The sequence below is a fragment of the Takifugu rubripes genome, chromosome 17, assembly GCF_901000725.2.
Source record: "Takifugu rubripes chromosome 17, fTakRub1.2, whole genome shotgun sequence".
Lineage (NCBI taxonomy): Eukaryota > Metazoa > Chordata > Actinopteri > Tetraodontiformes > Tetraodontidae > Takifugu > Takifugu rubripes.
Window position 1 is genome coordinate 11,107,927 of NC_042301.1, and position 22,929 is coordinate 11,130,855.

General features: G+C 46.3%; 2 long non-coding RNA genes across 2 annotated transcripts in view; one reads left to right on the plus strand and one right to left on the minus strand.

Annotated features, from left to right (window-relative positions):
• Nucleotides 1–22,929, plus strand: part of LOC115253229 (uncharacterized) — a 55,056-nt gene that overhangs the window by 2,685 nt on the left and 29,442 nt on the right. The window lies entirely within an intron of this gene.
• On the minus strand, nt 17,347–21,520 carry LOC115253234 (uncharacterized). The gene is made up of 3 exons (XR_003891516.1): nt 21,395–21,520; nt 17,575–17,660; nt 17,347–17,457 (listed from the first exon to the last, which is right to left on the minus strand). It is a non-coding gene; the product is annotated as an uncharacterized lncRNA (long non-coding RNA).

Here is a 22,929-nt window from a genome sequence, read left to right on the forward strand (position 1 = left end):
TCGCGCGCCCGTCGTGTGCTGCGAATGCGCGATTCACACGCTCAGGCACGCACGGATTAATAATGTAGCATATTCCCAGTGGGAGGCTAGTTAGCATTTCAGGAAGACTGCATTAACACTGGGGAACTGTAATTAGGAAGTTATTCTTGCACACTGCAGCACGCACACACACACACACACACACACACACACACACACACACACACAATGAAGTGGTGAGAGGTGATTTACTGTCTTACTTCTAATGACAGCATGCTGTTAGCGTAACATACAGAATCTGGCAGAAGTTCAATGTTTAGTCAGCTGATTAGTGTCAACTATCAGCAGGCCGACGCAGGAAACAATGAAGATTTTTACACAAAAGTGTGAGTGAAGGGTGAATACGTCTGTTGTGTGTGGGTCTGTACAGTGTCAGGGGCACTTTCATGATGCACTTCACGCGCTAAGATTAGCCTGTAATTTTCCTTCAGAAGGGAATCATTAGCACCATGTTTTTAATTAATTTACTTGAGTGCTGTAACGTTCATTTATACACGAAACACAAGGCTGTCTGACACAAACACACATATACAGAGACACGCGCGCGTGCGAGCACACACACACACACACACACACAATGTAGCAATGATCAGCTTTCATTAAATTTGATGCTCTATTAGAAGTAATCTTGTAATCAGTGTAATTGCCAGATTGAAGGAGGTTGTGTTTTTACGTCAGAGGGTTCAATTGTTGAAGTGATTGCTAAAACTGCTGCAGAAATTTGGATGGATGGGAGGAAAATGATCTGGATATGGGCACAAATGTCTCATTTAAGGGGAGCTTTGGACATTGTCTTTGAACATCTAGAAATATCTCAACAACAGATTCATTTACAGTCAAAGCTTGATCTTTCTTTAGTTGGTTGGTGGCTCTAACTGTATTTTTAATGCAGCTTTTATAATGAATTAGCTGTAATGTCATATATGCACTTCAGATCCTCTGGAAAACTCTGGAAAAAACACATTTCCTGGGGTCACTGATGGCTCACACATCACCTACATCGGTGCAACCGCAGCGGGGACATCCTTATTAGTTGCCACCTGCTCTTCAGGTACGTTGCTCAAGGACACTGTGACAGTGGGAGTCTAGGAGCCTTCTCCCACCTCAGCCTCAATGCATCTTCTTTTTGCTCCAGTTCTGCATCTTTCTGGCTTCAGAATTGCTGTAGGTACTTCGCTACAGCGACTCACGCTGACTGAGCTGAGGTTTAGGGTCTGGGTCATTGATGGTCCTTGTTGCCATGGCAACACAGACTCCCAAATTTCCCCGCCGCACTTCCTGAGATCAGGAGGCGGCCCAGTCCGGCGCTGCTCACCTCCACCTATCCCCAAACACAGATACACCTCCTGGAAGTGGCGCTCCAGTTGTGTTGCCTCATGAAATTTTGATGGATCTTATTTGCTCTGCAAACTCTAACGACCACTTTAGGTCCTGGCAAGCTGGTTTTATTAACCCCGGCTTTACGTCTGGAAACACAGAGACAGCTAAACAGCGACCTCATACCTCATAGTCAGAGCGTGAATGATGAATGAGCTGCTTAATGTATGCTGACGCATGTCGTGCGGATGCCAGCCTCTCAGAACCGGAGCTAATCCCGACCTAAACTCTCCAGCACCGGTCTCATGCTTCCCTCTTCGACTTTTCCACACTCCTTTTCCCCAGACTCCATCTCCGTCTCCAGCTCTTCTTCTCATCTCTCATCATCTTGCCATGCAGCCTCAATGCACACACCCATCTTGTGTGTGTGCGTGTGTACATTGAGTCAGCTAGTTTGTATTCCGGCTGCTGCTGTAGCCGCCTCTCTCTCTGGAAATCAAGGAGAGACGGTCCGTTTGCTGAGAGAGGGAGCGCACGGCAGAGAGGGGTGACAGAGGGATAGATAAAGAGAGGGATGGAGACGCCACAGGGCGAGACGGGACGGCAGAAGAAGGAAAAAATAACAAATGGGTGGCGAAGGAGTGGAAAGCGTTCTGAGGATGTGTTTTCCGCTCGGCCGTCCGTCATCTCTGTTCTGTTTCATTACCCCTGCCCTCTGTGGTGGATTTGCTCTGGCCTGCCACAGACTTGAATGACCCCCCCTTCCCCCCCTCCTCAGATGATCAGTTCTGTGGAGCTCTTCAGAGCTAAATGGAGAAACGTCTGTGCCTCCTGAGCAGCGGCACATCCACTCTCCAGCCATTTCCAGACAAAGATTTGTCACTCAAACCGTCAGACAGCAGCAGCATGAGACTGTTTTTGATTTCTTTGCTTTTCCTTCAGGCGTCTTTCTCTCCGCCTTTTCACATCTCTAGTGACAGATCTCTCCTGGGTTTGGGCTCCACTTCCTGTTGCTTGAGTGAGGAAGATGCGTTGGCGGAAGAAGCGTCTCCCTTTTTGTCGGTCAGACGTACTGTGGGGTTAAAGGTCACGTCCGGTCACGCGAGCATTGTGCAGGCTACAGAAGCTGGACTTTTGCTCCCGTCATTAGCACTCCGAATGTTCCGGTTGTTGTGAGGAAAACGCTCACTATTCACTGATGCAAGAAAGGCTAACAGAGGACAAACAATCTCTTGAGCTTCTTCTGGCTGTGTCTGTAACGCTTAAACTCATTACTTGAAGGGTGTAAAGGTCACAAATAGGTGTTCCCCTACACATTAAAATATGTCAACCACTTTTATTATGAAAGGGCTTTAAATATCATAGGATTGTGTTGGCGAGTAGGTGGATCATTTTGAAGGAATGGTGTGCACTTAAGGTGAAGTAGGCACCTACAAAGACAACAATGCAATTCTTTTTAGTTTCAGTGTGTTTAGTCACAACAGGTTTGTTTCCGGAACTCAGCATCCTATTCAGAGTCTTACTGGGCTTTCAGGGCTCAAAACAGGAAGCTCTCAAAAAGCTTTCTGAGAAGATTGGAAGAAAATTCCTCCAAATACATTAAGCACATAAAAAAGATGGAGGAAGTGTGAGAGCAGCAGAAACCTCAAAGGTCAGGAGGAGAGAGTTGTCGGAAGCTGACTATTTGGGCTGTAGCCCTCATTCAGAGGTGGTCGGACGGTGCTGTTCAAGCTGACCAACAAAAGTTGAGGGATGATCAAACGTGCTGTTTCTCCGACCACATCACAGCAAAAAAAGAGAGGGTTTTGTTTGGTGGCGCAGCGGTGTGGCCAGCCTCATCCCAGATTTAACAGTCGGGATGCTGCTAACAACCCATAATATCAATCCAGAAGCACGGCTTGTCATCTTTTCTGTAATATCACCCCCAAAGCTTTGTGTGCTGGAAAAGAAAAGTTAAAACTGTTCGAGTGTTTCCTGTTATTTCAAAGCAGAGCTGGGCAAAAAGCTGCCGCAGCAATAATTGCGTTCATTCTTCGGCTGTGACTCATAGTTCAAAGTTACAGCGCAAATGACAGATTCTATCTTAAAATCATAACCCTCGTGTTAACTCAAAGCTAATGAAGCTACTGCAAAGGCTTCCAACTAAAACCTTTATCGGGACAATTCTTCGTGGCTCAAAAATGTCTGCAAGGAAACTTACAGCTCTTGTGTGCACCCGTTGCTCCACACGGACCTCAGAAAGAAGCCGTTCTGTTGCAGGTGTTGCAACGCGCCTTGTTTGATGTGGCGCTCGGCTCATTCTGGAGCTCTGTGAAATCAGCCAGTTGGCAGCGGCAGCGGGAGCTAAAACACACAAACTTCCCGTCAACTCTGGATTAACCTGGGAAAAATACCAGCGCTTGGCAGACTGATGCCGACGCCTCGTTTGAGCGTGCGAATCCATGCGTAAGTGAGTGAGCGAGGTCAAAGGTCACATGTGTACTATTGCTGCAGAGCGGTAAATGCTGGAGGCGTGACGCCTTCTCGTTTTGTTCGCCGCCGCCAGTCGCCAGTCGTTCCATTTGTCTCTCACTTTACCGTCACCCACGTAGTTAAGTGTTTCTGCATAGGGGGACGGTGGCAGTAATTGTTCTGAGTTAGCAACCTTCAGTCTGCTAACTTAGAAATTTAGTCAAATGCGCAACATAAACCAAACTAGTCAGGAAGTAAACAAAAAAAACTTGCTTTTATTTTCAGGTCAAATATGGGAATCTGTGCTTTTAGTTGCTGGTTTCCAAGTTTACCAATGACACCAGTTTAGTTAATTTTGGATAAGGATGCAGTGAAGAATGATGTTAACACATTCATGTTGTCGGCAAGTCGGATTTCATTGCCTTTCTGCACGTAAACATCCACTTTTCCCTGCTCTCATTTGGATTCCTACTCTGCAACTGACGACCAGAATGTTATTCCATATCAGCTTAATATTTATACACTATTTATGAAGGTCTCATTTTATACATAAGGTGGTCCAGGAAGCTAAAACATCTTTACTTTGCGTTACACATAATTTATGAGCTTCAGAGTGAGGGGAATCGTGTTTGAGTCTAATATCCGACGTCCCTGATGTCTTCCACTCAGTAAAAAGACCTCATTTGTCAGCTGGCCGTCTGCAGAATGGATACAAATTACAACCACCGGCATTTACATCAAAATAAAATCCAATAAACAGCAAGACAATCAATTTAGCAACTTTCAAATTGTAGTATCTGCCTCTCGATAATGAACTGCTACACCTGTTTCTGCTCCGCATCTGACGCGGCTGCAGAGCTAATGGAGTACAGACGGTGCTTTGCCCCCCCCACCTCCCATTCTGCTGACATTACATGCAACCCCGTCAACGCAGACGTTTTGACATGTGCCCTTTGCATCCTATTGAAGTACCCTTTCTGCTTCCTCTGTGATGTGCAACAATTTGGCTGCTCGAATATAGACTGGAAATGAAAAAAAGGGAGAATCAAATATTTTGGCTCCACATGGTTAAATTTGCAGCTAATGTTGCGCTGCCACAACAATTATATCATGTCGGTTGAGCCCAAAAACACTCTACGGGTTATATAATGTCCCCAGACAGTAAGGACATTATGAAAAGACACAACAGCTCAGTGTTAGTGTGTTCTCATCATTATTTTGGTATCCCCTTAAGCTCTGCCATAGACATGCATTACCATGACAACCCCGAGAATCTTGGGTAACGACAAACAAGCGGCGCTGTCAGCTGCTCCGAACTGCTCCAGCGAGCATCAGAGAAACTTAACCGCCCTGGTTTGCTACCAAGAGTTTCAGCGAGTCTTTCTAAATTACATTCTGCGAGCAGCGAGCGGCGCCCAGAAAGGTATTAGCAGAGAAAAGCGGCGTAGTTGTCAACAGAGGGCTCGTGTTGGCTCCCATAAATCCACATCGGCTGCTAGTTATGAGAGCTCCTTCCTCACCTGCACCTGTTTTGCTAGAGCTAAAATTCAAGTCAAATCAGTAAAATGTGGTCCCCTTAGAATACCCCGATGTTAACATTTGCATGAATTAGCCAGCATTCAACAAGTGAGCCACATGAGGAATCGCTGTTGGGCTGCTGATTCAAACACTTTCAGCGTTTCTCTCCCATCTAGGCACTGTTCAATACACATCAATTTCTTTCCTAACATTCATAATGCATGCAGTCTGCGCAGGAGGATGAGTTAAGGCTAACTCGAAGGGTTGTGGTGCCAGAAATCCATCATTAATGACCACAATTCTGCTGAATCTACAGGCCCAGCAGGTAAGAATACTCCACAAATGTAATGTGATGCCACCGGCCCATTTCCTCTGACATTAGGGTCTCACCAGGCATCATTTTGTGACAAGCTGTGGGTGAGAACAGGCTCCCTGCTGCGTACAGCTCAGGTTTGACTTTAAGGCCTGTAAGTGAAGAAAAGGATGGCCTTTTTTTTTATCAAAGAAAGTCATTCCTGCCTCACACTTTCCCCATGCTGCAGCTCCGAGTTTGAACCTGAACAAATGGGCTTGTTTATCAGCCATTTTCCCATCTGAAAGCACAACAGAGAAAAGTTTCCGCTGTCTCTCGATCAAATTTAGGCGAGGGGAGCCCAAAAATAATACTCATTTTATCGCTGGCTGCCACACAGACACAGAGAGATGCAATTCCAGTTGATTCTTTTTTTACAGGCGAAATGAAACAAGCTCGGCGTGGGGCGCAGCAGACGCGCGGATGGCAGCGGCAAAGACGATGTCGGGACCAAAGTCGCATCATCTTAGACAGAAAACAGGCCAAAATCTCATCACAGCATCCTGAAATGAGATTACCCCCACAGCCCTGCTTTTATAAAGAAGTCAATATATCATTCATCCCTCTCTGCCTCTTTCCCCTACAAATTGTATTAAACCCTAGAGAATGTCCCTTAGAATCAGTGCCCAATTGCTGGGTGGGGTGATAGGATGAGAGAGCGAGGAAGAGAGCGGGAGATGTAAGTGCTCAGAGATCCTCTGTGCGTCACTCGGGGCAGGCTCTGTCAAGGACACATTGAGACGTGTAACCTCAAAATATTACACAGGAGCTCGTATCTGTTGCGTGTCTTTATGCAGACAACAGAGGCTGCGGCATTATGCCTCTGTCTCCCTCTGCAACCTGCGAAAAACAGTTTCTGAAGTAGCACACGCCATAAAACACATTATGTGCACATTAGCAGGCCTCCGCCGCCGTGCTTTCATTCCACACTCATGTCTCTGTGGTTGAGTGCTGGAGAGGAACATAGATACCACAGAACTGCATTTGCAGTGGGGAAAAAAGTACCGAAGGAGAAGAAAGTTACCCGGAACTCATTGGTTCTGTGCCCTGCAACCTCCGGCATGCGTGCCAAGATCAGGACGTTACATTGAAACATTTGGCCTACTGACACTTCTAGTCATTTAAGCATTTAAGGAAGCATTATGCGAAAATGTCTTGAGCGCATTCAGCAGAAACGGCTCAAGGAAACCTTCAAGAGTCAGCATGAATATAGAACCCATCCAAGCAAACAGGTCACTGACCTTCAGGTCTTTGCCACAGCTCTAGTTCCACTTAGCAGATATTCTCCAGCAGGTTCTCTAATGACAGACCACTCAGAGGCTGTAAGTGACGAACATATAGGAGCTCAGCCGTGCAACTCGGGGTCAGAGGTCAGACGGGTCTGGTAGGCAGAAACAGAAAAGAGTCGTGTGTTTTTATGTCCTTTCTCTTCGATGAGGACGGGATTTGTCAGAGCAATACTTAAGAGGCTGCACGGCCTCGGCATGGTTTTTGCTTTAAATTTCCACCTTTATTCCATAGCCTGACTTCAAATCAGACTCAGTTTTGGTTTCAGATCCTCTCAACGATTCTTTCCACCCTTCCTCACAGACTGCCCTCTCACACAGAGAGAAACACCGCCGGCCTGCACAATCCCTGACCTCCACACCTTTGGGATGAACCGGAGCATAGACCGCGTGGTCGGCTGAAAGCCACGTGTCCTCACTCAACCCTGCTGACTTAATGCACAAGGGCTCTGGCATTTAAAGCAGCATCCTTCTGCACGGAAGTGCGCCTCAGCTTCGGCACAGAGGCTCCGCGGGGATAGATCACACAGGCGTGAGCTTTTATTTGAGTTTAAAACATGCAGCAGAGTCCAGTTAGTTCATCCCACCGGATCATGGCTGAACAGGAAGCTTTCTCATCTTTTTATAAGACAGCAGATAAGATGACACAGTCTGCAGCTTCCAGGCACAGAAAGCAGCCCGACTGTCCTTCCACACCACCTCATCACACAGTGCTGTGACTCACCCATCCCTCCCTGCTTTACTGCTGCCAGCTCAGCTATTTAGTTCACGTCTGCCCTCTCTGATGTTGGATTGCAGTACCTCTCGTGTGTCACTGCCAATCCGCGTGTTCTTTAAATGAAGACTTCAAGTAAACAAATGTCAATTTCAAAATGTATTTAGCAAACAGATGTATTTAGCAAACAAATGTATTTAGCAAACAGAATCAATTCAAGATACAAATATTACAGAGCTCTGGGCCAGTTCATAACCCTAGCAACAACAAAGTCAATTGTCAGGGCATGAAGTCTGACAACCTAACTATCCCTTGACCCAGTCTTTTATAGAAAGACATATGTAAATTATTGATGCTAATTCAGTCCAATCCAGTCCTTCTTCTTGGATGACCCCATCTTCTTCTTCCAGCCTCCTTTGGTGTTGGTGTGGTCCTTCTTGTCCATTATCTTCTCCAGATGTCCAGGTCCGAAGTCATATTCCTGCCAAGGAACTTATCAACACCAGTAAACTACGTTGTCATGTTTTACGATGGGGATCTACCCTTTCCTGTCTGGCTGGCTCCAACTGTCTGACCAGTCTTCAGGTCAAGGAAGGGTCAACTGACTTGCTTATGTGTATTCCTACTAAAGAGTATATAGTATTCCTAACTTCTAAACTAACTGTAACATAAAACAAAACATATAGTATAACACATGCTAATAAGATAAAAGATGCTAAGAAGATAAAATAATTCTCTTCACTGACCATGCACGGCCTCGCCCCTCCTCCTCCTCTCCTTTCTCCCTCCGTCTTATTGGCTCAGGGATCTGCTCAGGAGCACGTACGCCCTCGGTGCGCACGCGGGCGTTTAAAGCACTTGATATACTCGGGATGCAAATGAAACATTAAAGAGTCGTGATCTGCAAAAGGTCCTGAAGCCAATCGCAGTAATGAGTTCCTGGGATACAGGACATGTTTGGACATGTTTGCTTCCATGTGATTGTTTTGGTCTCTGGATGTTAAATGTGTGTGTGTGTGTGTGTGTGTGTGTGTGTGTGTGTGTGTGTGTGTGAATGGAGCTCCCTGTGATGGCCTAACAGTTGACTTCTGTCCGTTAGTCCACGTTTTCTACATTTAGAAACGGGTTACTGTCAGAATATTTGGCGCCATCTCTCCCATCCTCAAAGAGCTTTGATGTGCACGGCCAGCAGCTGTGTATCAGTGGGCAGGCGGCCAATCAGAAGCCGGCTAGAGCGCTTATACTTTAGCCAAGTTGTGCGGGACAGTGGACTCTTTGATCTGAGTGCACGACACCATATTTTTGTGATGCTAAAATGCGCAGTTGGACACATTCTGGATGGTTAAATAATATACCAAACTCATAGCCACGGGGATGCTTCTCTCACAAAATAGTGATGACAGCATTAACCATTATTTTTATCATCTTATTGACTCGCTAAAGATTCCTGTAGGCTAAGATTTTAGTTCGGGGAGTTTTGATGAGGAATCTGTCATGTTTTAATCCTGCAAATATACAATAACAGTTGGACTGATTTGTACTTTAATGCAGCCGACAAATGGAAAGGATCCTTTTTATGTGGACGCGTGTCAACATGACACTGTCACGCACACTCATGAGTCAACAATAAGAGTCCCTTATTCTCGTAAGATTCTCATTTAACATTTCTTATTGCGCCTTTGATCATTAGTTTTAACGTACACAAATACATCTAAGAACTAATTTAGAAGTTTACATGAGTTATCTGGTTATACGCTTGATGTGATCGGCTGAATAATAGATTAGAGCATGATATGAAAACACTGGCTGATAATCCTTTTTTTTTTCAAAGTTGCAGAGAGTGAAAAAAAGTCCTAAATCTCCCGTGTCCCAAAAAAACAAGACAAAGATGTTGGATATGAACGTCTACTCTCAACCCTCTGAAAGCCAATTACAAATGTCACACGTAGGCTAGAGCAGATTAGCCCAATTTCATCTCACAAGAAAATCCATTTCTTCTGAAGATGTGCCCACTTAAACTATTTGTAGAAGGAAAATTTACTAGCACATCACAGAATATTTACGCAGCGAGACGTTTGCTGGGTGGAAAGAACGAGGGTTCCGACACCAAAGGTCTTCTGGATTTTCCACGTTGTGCTTTCCTGTCATTTCTTTGCTTTTCTCTTCCCGTGTGTCTTCGCTGTGTCCGTCTACGTCCCGTCCTGGTCTTCCTGACTGCTCGCCACCTGTTCTCCCTCGCCTGTGCACGCAGTTGTGTAAAAGCTGTGCAGTGACGGTGTTTTATCATCACGTCTCTGCACATATTCTAATTTTGCACTTTGGTCTTAGTGTAAGTAGCAGATTTAAGAGTGTTTGGTTACATTCCATCACCACGTTATCACTCTTATTCATCACCTCAGCCTGTTGGCATATCAGGCTGTAAACTGTTTTGTCAGCCTGTTAACATCACACTCGATCAGTCCGCTAATGCTTCCCTGTGTGGTGGCTTTGCAGGAGCAGTTAGCTCCGGGACGGGTCACCCGGGGCCATCTGCCGCCTGTCACCGTCTGATTACCCCGCTCGTCTTACGCCTTCTCTTCCTACCTGCTCGCCAGACGGACGGCTGTGAGCTTCGGGTCTGCTGAAGCGTCCTTGAGCAAGACTCTAAACGAGGCTAACGCTCAGTAGCTGCAGGGCAAGTGCAGAGAAGCTCCCAGGAGGGATAAAGAGAGCATCACATTATTGCTAATTATCATCGGTTGGCCTGATGTGCCGATGATGAACACCTGATTTAATTATCATCAGAGTCTTTTTCTTATCAGCCTTATCGCGGCAGCAAGGTGCTAAAGTGCAGCAGAATCAGGCCGGGGCTTTTGGAATCATCACGCCTAAAAGGATCTCGTTATGCCCCATAAATACAAATCACCCAACGCACAGATCAAATAAATGTCGAGAAATATCCCGTCTGCGTGCGTATGTGTACATAATTAATGAAGCAGCGGTGCTCTGAAAGAGAAGGGACATAGGTCGAGCTGAGAGAGACGGGCATTGCCATAGGAACCAGCTGCACCCACGCACTGTTGGATGAAGGCTGGGAGACAGGGAGAACGGGAGCGAGGGCTGCGGGAGCCACGTCTGTGATGTGACGAGCAGCCTCGGCTCTCTTATCTTCTCTCCTTCCAAACGTTGGTCTGCTTATGCGATGAAAGAGCAAATCCTTTCATTTCCACGTCCGTCCACGTCCCTGGGCAGATGATGAGTCAGTCAGAGATGCTACCTGCAAGGTAACAAAAAGGGGGCGGTGCCATTGGACAAGTGGAGGCCAGGGCAGGAGTCAAATCTTATCGGCAGAGTGACAGCCCGCCTGTCACCCTCGGCATCGGCGTCGAATCACCGCGGTGTCATTTTGTTTGGCGGAGCATTGATCTCGCTCAGAGCGAGCGCGTCAGAAAAAAGGCTCTCATCAAACTCAGCCTTCCATCAGTTACAAAGCGCCAGAGTCTGGGGAGAACTCCGACTTCTCTGCTTTCTATCTAAACTTGGTTGGAAGAGCGCGCAAACAGCTGTTTGGGTCCGTTTCTGGGTCCTCCATAAGCTTATTCCTGATTAGTGATGATTGTGTAACATTTCAGTAATAAATGCTAATAATCAGCACAAAGGAATCTGCCTTTGTTGATTTCAGAACTAGACATTTATGTAACTGATTATATTATATTGACCCTGGTTCTCTTTTCATGTAACGGGCTCAGAAATGACTCACTCTTTCAGCCCAAAGGGCGACTGTTGCTCTGTTGCTCTCCTCGGCGCTCAGTCCTCCTATGTATGGATGCGGCGACCAGAAGTAGGACAGGAAGTGGAGCACGATAAGGACGGATAAAAGCGGCGAGCAGTTTGATAGAGAGAAAAGTTGGCTGTCGTCCTGACGGCGGTGCTGACGGGAACCATCAGTCAGGGCCGCCTATCGTCCAGCTTACCTCCTCGTTCGTTGTCATCGTGGCTGCCTGATGGATCGGCCTGAGTCCGGCGTGGCGGCAGGTCTCTAGATGGAACCATCACCCTGGTGAGGAAACTGTCATTTCCTCGCTCTATGATTAGATCATCGACAACAAACCAAATCCAGAACCTCCATCGGCGCCCGACTCTCCTCCGAGCCTGACACAGAAATCAAATATTTAAAAAGATCTGTGAGAGCTTGTCAGAATAAAACACCTCCATCGTTCCAACATCTGGAATACAAATGGACGTCTGAAGGACGATCTTTGACCACCTGAGGCTGAGGCGCCGTCAGGCAGCCAGCGGATCACTGCACCGGTTTTTGAATTTCAGATATTTGCAGGCTCACCTCACACTAGAATCCTAACAAGACGGAACGCTACTGAGTCATTAATGATGCCTTTGATTCTCTTTGACTCAACGCTCCCAATGCAACTTCTCTCTCTCTCGTGTGATCTATACCATCAGAGGGTAATTTGCTTTGGCTTTGGCTCAGATGAAAGCCATTTCTCATCCAACCATGAACGTACGGTTGCTCAGAGCAAAAATTCTATAGGATGGAGTTGGGAATGGCAAGAACGGTGGAAACCGACAGTGGGAAAACCCAGTTCAGGCCGTTCTTGCTGGTTTTCGGGGACGTTGGGCGCAGCCTTCTTTCCGTCCCTCACATCAAACACAAAGGCTGCCATTGTTTTTGTGTTTTCCTGGCGATGAGGATGTGTTAATTAACCAAAGAATGTCTTTGAAATCAGCAGCGCGGGCAGAGTAATGAGGAAGAGAAACACTGATTCATGCATTATTCATGCGGCCCAGTGCTCTGTTTTGTACTTTTAAAGGAAAAATAAAGTGTCGCTCTGCTGTTTTCGCTCCCCGTGACTCCATCACGGATTGATTTTTCCGACACCGGCCAAAAAGATACCAGATTAACTGCTCCGGCTTTAATTTCACACCCCATTTTAGCAGCCGTGGAAGCATTAAATTAACTGTATTTAAATTAGTAAGGACATTTTTACGTACCAGCGTGCTCTGCAGTACCACCAGTATCTTTACTGAAGTCTGCTTTCTCAGACTTCCGCGGAATCTGTAAAAAAAAGTGAAGCAATTCCATAATATGACCATTAATCAGTTAAAAAATATGGAAACAATGTGGACTTGTCGCCGTGGTACTGGTGGCGCTGCTCCCAATTAGCAGGCAGCAGCTGCAGCAGCAGTGCTTTTCAGCCAAATTACTTTACATATTTAATGTATGGCCACAGGCTGGTTGATAATGGGCGCCGCTCCTCGCGCGGTGCCAGACGTGGCCCTTCACCCTCCCTCCCCAACGCCGGACACAAGCGACGCAGCTGGAGGGAATGTGGGTTTGGAAACGGAACGTGAGCGAATGTGAAAGTGTTTTGCTTCTCCAGGACAGAGCTGGAGGGGTTCGGCTCATCCCGCTCGCCGGGAAAATCAGTTCTGCTCCGGTGTAATTAAATCAGGCCTTCTTACAGTAGCTCGCGCTCGCGCGGGCAAGAGCTACTGGTGCGGCCTGTCACGGAAACATCCCGCCAATGGTGGCCGTTGCAGGATTTCTGTGCGATTTGCATCAGATGTTTACATCAGCTGAAGCAATTTAGCTTTTCTAGCTTTCTCGTCTTGCTCAATTAATATTTTGTCGATGGCTGACAGCCAGGAGCGTAATTGAATTATCAGGCTGTTGTCTTGTGGTGTTGGAATTCAGCATTGGAAATAAAGATGACGAAGGCGTGTTTTATTGTGACTAATAAAAGGATGAGCGCTGTTGTGTAATTAAGTCATTAACAATCAAATTGGTTCTGTTTATAATCCTCAACCCCTCGTGTTTTTGTGTGCCGTGCGGCGTTGCTCTGACGGCACCCTCATTGCCATTAAAATTCTGTTTTACACGGCGTCTTGGTTCTCATCCTGCCTCATGCGGGATTAGTTTTTACAGGAAAAAAAACACACACACTTGCAGGATCAGCTTGCACGCCGAGTAATTTGATATTAACTTTGGATGAACCGCAGCGATTTTGCGTGTCAGACCGGAGGACGCAGGAGCAATCGAGTGTGTTCCTCCCGTAGAGGCCGCGGCGTTACTTTCAGTCATTTACCATGTTCCGTACATTCCGATAATTAATGTGCAATCAAGAGTTGCGGTTCTTTCTGCCTGCAGCCCTGTGTTCTTTGGGGATGGGTGGGGGGGGGGGTTGGTAATTTCTTGGAGGAGTTGGAGCGAGTTGGTGGAATTCAGCTGCGGATTATACGGAGGTTTGCATCCCGGGAGTGAGATTTCATGGTCGTGAAAACCTGAGAACAGGAAGGTTCACAGATGAAGAAACATGCCTCCTGGCTGTATGACTTTGTGGTCTGCGGGGGCGCTACTGCAGGAAAAGCTGAGCCCATTTCCTCTTTTAGTCAAAATGTCCGAACGGATTTTGGATCAGCTTAAAGACATCAGATCAACGCCTCTCTGAGTCACATTAAATGCCCAGTATCGATGTATAAATGTTTCTTTTTTGTGATCCTAAAACTGTGCCAGACATTCCTCCTGCCTCGGCGTTAAATACAAAATTAGTCCAGTTCTTCTACATTCGCGCAATTGCTTGAGCCTACTTTAATTTATCCCAGAATATCACTCCTGCACTAATCTGCTCTTGTTTCCAGCTTTATTGGTGTGCCTGAAGTCTGATTGAATTCCCGTCCTTTATCTGGAATTTGAGGAGCTTTCTGAACCCTCTCTCAGCACCACTCACCATCCGTGAGCGCGGCATTACGCCGGTTTTTCAGATAGTAACCCTGACGCTACACTTTGGGCTGTAATGTATCAGTGGCTCGAAGCAAATGTTCCATCGATTAGACTCAGGTTGAGAGGGGAGCTTTAAAAGCAACCATTGAATCCTACATCATCCTACAAAAAGTGTACATTAGTAAATTGTTGTGTTAAAGATTCTTTTTGTGCACTCAGCATAGAAAAATGTAGCTATCGAAGCTCAAATCAAGCAAAGTGATAGTAATGTCGCAACACCTAACATCTTTGCATTGATCGGTGTTAGTCAGCCGCCAAGGAAGTGATGTTAGGCAAAAAGCTGCTAGCCAGCGTTTAGCGCGTGCCAAAAATTGTGCCTCCAGGTTTTCTTTCCTGGGGTCTTCCGTGAGTTCTTTAGCACTTAGCCACTAACTGTGAGTGTAAACAGAGATTTGAATGCCAACAATAAATTATTATATTGTCTATTTTAGTCTAATTAGGACTATCATTAAGTAAATTGAGCTGCGCTGGTATTTCAGCCATTAATTGGGAGCAGAAGTGAACGTGACATAATGCTCGGCACATGCTAGCACTGTGACCGCGAGCATGTTGTCACTAAATTTAGCGTCATTGTTATCAAAGCTGAGCATCATTTGGATGCAATAATGGTGTCTACAAGCCCCGCCCCCTTTGATTTGCATCTCAAACAGTCCATTGTGAGCCGCACTTCCCCTGAAGCGCAGCGTTATCTCACCATCATTTTCGGACGGTCGTGCCGCTCCGCTCCCCGCAGCGTGTTTTGACATCAGCAACTCCATTCTGGATGTTTCTGCTCAGACTGGATTGTGTCGTGAGTTTTTGAACATATTTGGTAATGGGGGGGAGCCAGGCCGCTGGGTGAATTTTAAAAGCCGGGCGCCATTAGATGTGCAGCGATTATGCCGGCCGGAGCTGTGATACGACTCCAGAGTGACACAGTTTAAAGCCGAAGCTGACTTCTGTCCCCTGAAGCCTAAAATGAGAGTGAAGAGGTTGCTGCGTTCCCCCGACAGTGACGTTCCTCTGATCTGTGTATCTGTAAAAGAGGCTTTTAGAGGAATTTCACACTGTGATGGTTTCATGCACATTTTCCACGCCAAGTAGCGTATAATCACAATTATCACCAGGTACTCAAAATATCACGTCTTCGCTGCGTTTCAGTGAAATTTATACGTGTGCAACATTTTTGATAACAACACTGATAGCTTTAATTGATTAGGGTTTTTTCATGCTGCCAGTGCCTCAGTCTGCATTAATTTTTTAAATTTATGTATTTGAATGCAAGCAAATCCAAATATTATGCCCCTCTCAGCCCAGCTACAGCCCAAATTACCTAGAATGAATGCTGGAGTATCCATGGAAACCAGAACTGTCACATGGTCCATCTGCATGTGAGAGAATCAAGATTTTTCACAAACCGTGTGTATAAATAGTGCATGTGTTAAAGGAAATGCTTCCACACCAAAGGTGTTGCAACTGAACGAAAGGAGTCAAAACAACCTAAAAAAAGATCAAATAACTGTAAGTTAGAGCAGGAGGACAATTAAAATGGTGGCGTCTAAATATGAAGCCGAAAGGATGATGGAAGGATGAAGACTTCAATCAGGCCAAAGAGAAATGGAAACTGGGCTTTATTCTCTCCCTGCAGCCCGCCACCAGGGGGCGAGAGTGATGATTTTTTTTTAAGCTCAGTAACGTATTCATTTTTTCCATTTTCTCGGGAACGACAGAGGCGGAGGGCAGATGTTTTCTTTATCGACTCTGTCAGTCGATAAGACGACGCAAAGCCAGAGGAAGTAAGCGAAGGTGAAAAATCGCATGGAAACAGCGCCGGCGCCTGTTGTCTCTGGTCTTCCTTCATCTGTCGCATTTACAGTCCGTCAAGAATAATCAGATCTCTCAGTTTGACCTCTCTCACCCCCCTCGGGAAGGAGCCCTCAGCAGCTCTGCAGGAAGCGAAGGTGCGGCGCCCTGATACGCTCTGATCGCCACCATCATCCCTCTGTAAGCCTCAGAAGCCCCCCCCCCCTTAGACTGGAGTGTGACTGAGACACACTTCAGTCCACTCTGCACTTCATCTCCTCTGAACTTATCTCTTCCTCTCCGACTCACCTGTCCTCCCCCGTCCTGCTTTTTATCCCCTCTTCTTTCGGAAGTAACAGCCCCCAACCAGCATCCATCACACGGTTCTTATGATTTGACCCCCTGCAGGGAGCCAGCTGAGAGAATGGGGGGGGGGGGGGGTGATTTGATTGAAGTGAGCTCCTGCTTCCTCTAACCTCATAGTCTCTCTGGTGATGAAGAGGATGCGAGGAAGGTGAAATGGTGGCAGTGATTGTTTGGGAGAGCAGAGGAGAAAGCGGAGCAGGCTGGCTCGGTGCTGCATGCCGTTGACAGTGGGGGTGGGGGGGCAATCCAGTGATGCTCCCAGTATTCTGGGATGCCTGAAAGGTTTTTGGATGAAAATCAGACCAGTAAAATCAAACCAAAACAACCACATCCACAGACCTAAATGTCTGAAGCATGTACTTTCTGGCAGAGAAATGGATTGTGGGATACTTAACTGTCCCAAATCCCCACAAGTTACGTGTGATTCATACTTTAAAAAAAGGGGGCGGAGCAAGTGCATGTCTGGGAAGTGCAGTTTGCGTACTTAAAAATTGGAACAATACTTCAGTTATGCAATTATGCTCTTTCCCAAGTACACGAGAACACAAGTACGAGCAAATACGTACCTTAGATCTGAGGCTCCACCCCCGAGGGGGCGGAGACACAAAGGTCAGCAGCTACAGTAGCTGGAGTCTGTAACTATCAGTGCTGTTGGAACATTAAGCCATCCAGGCTCTCTCGGGGGTTTCCTCTTCTGCGCGGTCGTCCAGGGACTCGTGCAGATTTGTCGAAACACTTTGAACTGATGCGAACGCGTCGTCAGGCCCCAGGCAAAGCCGCATCTTTGATGTTGCTTTTACTTTACAGCGGCACCTCCTCCAAACACTGAGTTCTTTTCTGTCCCAACAAACAGCTGAGGGGGAAATGTTGAAACATTCAGTCCTTTTCTTAAGAATCTCCCTACGAAGGGCTGGAAATGTCCCTTCAATGAACATTGAAATATACCCATCATACCCTGCTGCAACCTCACCTGATGCCACAGAGAAGAAATGGGAGGAAGGATTTGGTGATTTAGAAGCTCTCTTTGTGGTCCCTGGGACAGTGTGGAAGACTCATCTGAATGATGGAAAGAAAGAATGAAATATGTATAAATAATTAAAGCTGTACTAGAAGAAAGCTAATTAATTTAAGTTGTTAAAGCAAGAAGATGTAAATAATAGAGAGGGTGAAAATGTATCATTAAATACACCAGGTGGTTACGAGAGGAGGATGAGAGGAGAGACATAGTGAAATATCACAAATATCAGAGTAAGGATCCCCTTACATAACACATCCAAGCCCCTAACTCCAAAAAAAACCCCCAACTAAAGCAAATTCTAACCACAACCTTAAAACCAGGTCTTAACCCTCAAACAGTCCTTTAAAGTTGTGGGAACTGGCAAAATGTCCTAACTTTGCTAGTAGAATTTGGATTTTGGTACTCAGTACACACAGACACAAACATGCTCAGCCACACCCACGCACGCAAATGTGCACACATGCACACTCACGTATGCGCACACAGACACACACACACACACACATGCACACATGAAAGTGCTGAGTTGGCAGGCAAACTAATTTATGCTTGAATGAAGCCCAGTTAAGGCAGATTTAAAGAACTCTTCCCTATTAAACACTCTGTCTCTGTCTCTCTCTCTCTCTCTCTCTCTCTCTCTCACACACACACACACACACACACACATGCACACATGCACACATTTGCAGTTCCCCATCAAACTGATGGGCTTGTTTCCGTTCTGTGGGAGGAACCTGGAGTAGTTGGAGAAAACCAATGCAGGGACGTGCATGCGCACATGCGCACATGTGTCAAACGGACCAGAACCCCACAGACCATCTCTGTGAGGCTCAGACAGATCATCCAGAACAAGACCTAAAACTCAGCATCTGAGGAGTTCTGACATTTTTAGATTCCATTTCTGTCCAGTTGGCACCTTCCTATCATCCACTTGCACCACCCCTAACAGCAGAACATGAATATTGTCCTTACATGTGATTGGTTACTTTCACCTTCGTCTTTTAAACCGACTACAGGCTGATGAAAGGAGTGAAAGCAGACTTATGTAAGCCTTTTAAAAGCAGAACACTGTGAGAAATGTTCTTCAGCGCTTGGTAAAAGAAGCAACGGTGGCCCTGGGTATCCACTGTAGATGTTTTTACCGCTTTGAGCGGAAAACGTGTCCTGTGGAGATCCATTCAAGGTGAAGAGGCCTCGTGATGACCTGGAGGTCTCTAAAGTGTGTTGGCAGGAACGGGAATGGAACACGTCCAAGGGTTTGAAGACCTCCTCCACCTTCTTCCACTGTTGCACGTCTTTGGCAGGAAACCGGAGCGGCGGAGGGGTTCTGTGAGAATGTTCCTCATCTCATTCACCGAAGGAAACGGCGTTCGAGGGATCAATATTTTTCTCTTGACCCACTTCAAATGCAAAGATGCCTCCATCATGCACTAATTCTGCGTTCTCTGCACGTCCGGGCAGCTTTTCAGTCTTCCTGGGTCTCATTTGATCCCCCCCGCCTCGCTCTCTTCCTCCATCTCCTGCTTTCACCGCTCCTTCCTACGTCTTATTGCTCAGAGCAAACAATTACTCGCCGTGTTTGGGTACTTTTGTGCTGAAATAAATCAGAATAAACACGGCCGCTTCAGAAACATAAAGCCAGCGATGCCGGCGGTGAGGCAGAGCGGGACATCGCCGCCGAGCATCTGAAGGAGCCTCCCTTTCCTTTTCTTTCTGCCTCGCTCACCCGCGCACAGAAGAGGTTAAATATGGATTCGTATTTCTGGATCGGCTTTGTTTCTTTAAATTGCATGCCCGAGGGCAGAGAGGAGCTACGGTATCGTACGGTGAATTAGTAAAGCAAACAAACACGCCTATCAGACCTGAGGGGTCCGATGATCCTCGGCAAATAGACGCATAGATGTAATTCTTTACTATAGGTTATTGGTGCATCCTTTCAAATCCTCCATCCCGGTTCTTCTTGGGCTCTGACCTCCATTATAGGAAGCAACGCCAAGATATTGGAAGTAGCACAAAGGAACGAGGCATTTCAGGGACGGACTTGACCCCGTCGACATCCAGAGGAAGTAGCATTTATCACGTCGACGTTGACGCCGATTTCATTTCATTTCCTTTTTCTTTTTTTTTTACAGTGCACAGTAGGATTAGAGGGGGGAATGAGGATTAGTGTGTGTAGGAAGAGATGTTCACGACCGGATTATTTACACGCGCTCGTCACGTGCGCGTTGATGTTTTTGTATTCTAAAAATGAAAACATTTGTGTTTGTGTCGATTGTCGCTGACGCGCCCTCGTGATCCGCCGCTGGAGGTAATCCAGCAGATTGACGGCAGATGAGTGCAAATGTTACCAAAGGTTGAAGTTCAGAATGACATTTTTGGATGTGGTTACTATGGAAACTTCCCAGCGGAGGAGGTCAGATGTTTAGTGTTCCAAACGCTCCTCCTTCTTCAGTCCCTCTTGTTGGTTTTTCCCGTCTCTTTCTTTTCTCAGTTCATCTTTTCTTTCCCTCCTCAGCTTTCTCTTGTTACTGGAGCTCAGACTCTGGTTCTTTAGCAGCTCCTCCTGTTTCTTCACCTCCTCCTTTATTCCTCTTTCCACGAGCACATCCAGCCTCATTTGTTCTCATTTCCTTCGATCCCCCTTGTTGTCCTTGTTGTTGATTTTTTTTTGTTCAGAACCCAGAATTTTTGATCACTCTGAACCCAATTTACAGGTTACCATACATCAGCACTCTCAAGCTTCAACATCTTCAAGATACTGTTTTATTACTGTAGACAGAAATATTGAAGAGGCGGCGTGCACACAGTAATTATTCTGCTCCTCAGAGGAGAACATCTGAAATGATCTACAGCAGATCTGCAATTTGCAATGCACCCTGGGAAATTTGATGACCTTACCGAGAATAAAGAGCCCGAGCCTTCATTATAAGGATATGTTCAAAGATCTCCCGCCACAGGGATAAATTTCACCGACGAGCTCCCTTCATGACACCTGGACCAAACAGAGCAGAGCTACCAACAGATAAACCCCAATTGTTATTGTCCTCATCCGAAAGATTTACTACAAAGCAATCTCGGTAAAGATCAAAGCCGATGCAGATTTTCTGCAGAGGCTGTTCATGCTTATGTGTGCGCACGCGTGCGTGTTTGAATTTCTCCGATAATGGAATCTTAATTGGTTGATTAAGGGGGATTAAGGCCATTGATTGGGCAGAGCTCAGGGCTCACCTGCTGTTCCCTCCATCTAATTGGTTGGCTAAATAACATTTCAATGGGAGCTGCAGCAGACCGGCGTTCACACAATCACAGCCTCGGTGGAGGGGAGAGGAGACCGAGAGGGAGAGGGAGAGGAGCAGGGTTGAAGGGTAGGAGGAAGAGCACATTTTTCAGTGTCGAAGACTTTATGGATGACAAAACAGGGGCTGTCAGTCACAAAGCCGGGTGAAAATGCATGTAGGAGTGAGCGAGAGGAATACAGATGCTCAGCGTATACAGGTGACTGCAAATAACTTGTGTCATTACACACACGCGCACACACACACACACTGTGGTTGTGGCAACAGTCGCCGAGGAAGCTGAAGGATTCTACCAACTGACCGACATCCACGTCCTGTCAGCTGGCTGCGTATTTATGTGGCAGCACTCTATGGATTCAGTGTGCGCACGCGTACATGCACGTGTGTCTGTACAGCTGTGTCGCACCTGCTGGTTTCTATATGTGGAGGCCCAGATGTATTTTGTCACTGACGTGCACGAGGGCACGAGGGCTCACCTGTATGAGGCGCTCAGGTGCTGCAGGCCGAGCAACTACAACGCGCACGTCCACCGCCGGAGGTCGGAAATGATGGGGAATTATCATCTGATGATGATCCCCAGTGCGCAGCGGGAAGGAAGTGCATTAGCAACACACATACACAGGAGGCTGCACATTTTCCACCCTATATATTTCTAATGTGCTGTGCAGAGATGCTGCTGTCCTCTGTTCAAAGGAAGAAACGCGGCTTTGATGGAGGCGCTTGCATGTGAATAACTGGCTATAAATCTGTATGGATGTGGCTTCCTCTCTCCTTTCTCCATGTCACATTCTCCTCCTCCAGGTGCCGCTCAAGGTTTCTTCCTGTTGAAAGGGAAATTTTCCAGCCTGTTGCTTGTTTTGGGTGTGGGTGGTGGTCAGGTCCTGGTTCTGAGAAACCCCTTCTGTCCCAGATTGGACCAGATGCTGTATGAGTGAAGCTGAATGGACTTAAACAAAACAGATGAAATTGTTTTGGAGTTGACTGAGCCATGTAGACTGTAAACAACATGCATTATACATCTTTAAACTCTAACATACACATTTGGCATCACTGCACCAAACTATTAAACAAAGAAAACATGCAACTCAAAGAAGTAGTACTGAGCTTTAACACCCCCCACCCCCCCTTATCTGTCTGACCATTTGGCCAACGGTCATGTCGTACTAAGTAAGATGAGCCTCCAAACCTGACTCAGCTCTGTAACTGTAACACAAACATGGACACACACACTCTATCTCCTACAAGTTGAGCATGAATATTTATGAGCAGAATCACTGAATTATTAAAAGGGTTAAAAGGTGCCAATAAAGGTGCAGCGATATGTATCGTTGTGCATGAATGAATCCGCTAGAACAAAAAGACACAGTCAACCCAAAGTGAATCTTCTTTTCGATTTTTTACAAGCTCGAGATGCAAACAGACCTTCTCCAGGAAGGATTGCTGTTTTTGGCCCGCATAAATTAGACTTCTGCTGATTTTCCAATGTCAAAACACTCCCGATGCCTTCAGAACGACGACAAGGTCCTTAAATATTCCGTCGATTCTGCAGGAGTGAATGAGACACATCAGCACAACGCAGAGAATCAAAGTGAAAATGTTCAGACAGCCTGCATTTTCATGCGCTCCGAGGCCTAAAACTGTCCTTGAAAAGCTGTTTAAGTAAATTCAATAAATTTGGACTCGATAAAAAAAATATAATAATAAAATAAAAACATCAGTCGGAGCTGCGTTTGCTGCGTTAAGAGGTGGACCGAGCGCTTCTTTCCCGTCCCTATTCTTAGCATTTTAATGAACACAGCCCAGTTCTGCATCCACAAATGAATCACCAGCAGCGACAGTCTTCTTACTATTAACACCTCGTCCCTGAGTGTTAACGACGGCAGCCAAAAATATGAAGTATGGACTCGTTTAGATACTCAGCTGTATAAGCTCTGTCATAACACACGCATATGTTTGGGTTTCTGTCTTTGTGAGGACTCTCTGATGGGATATGCTCCCCAGCCCATAACTC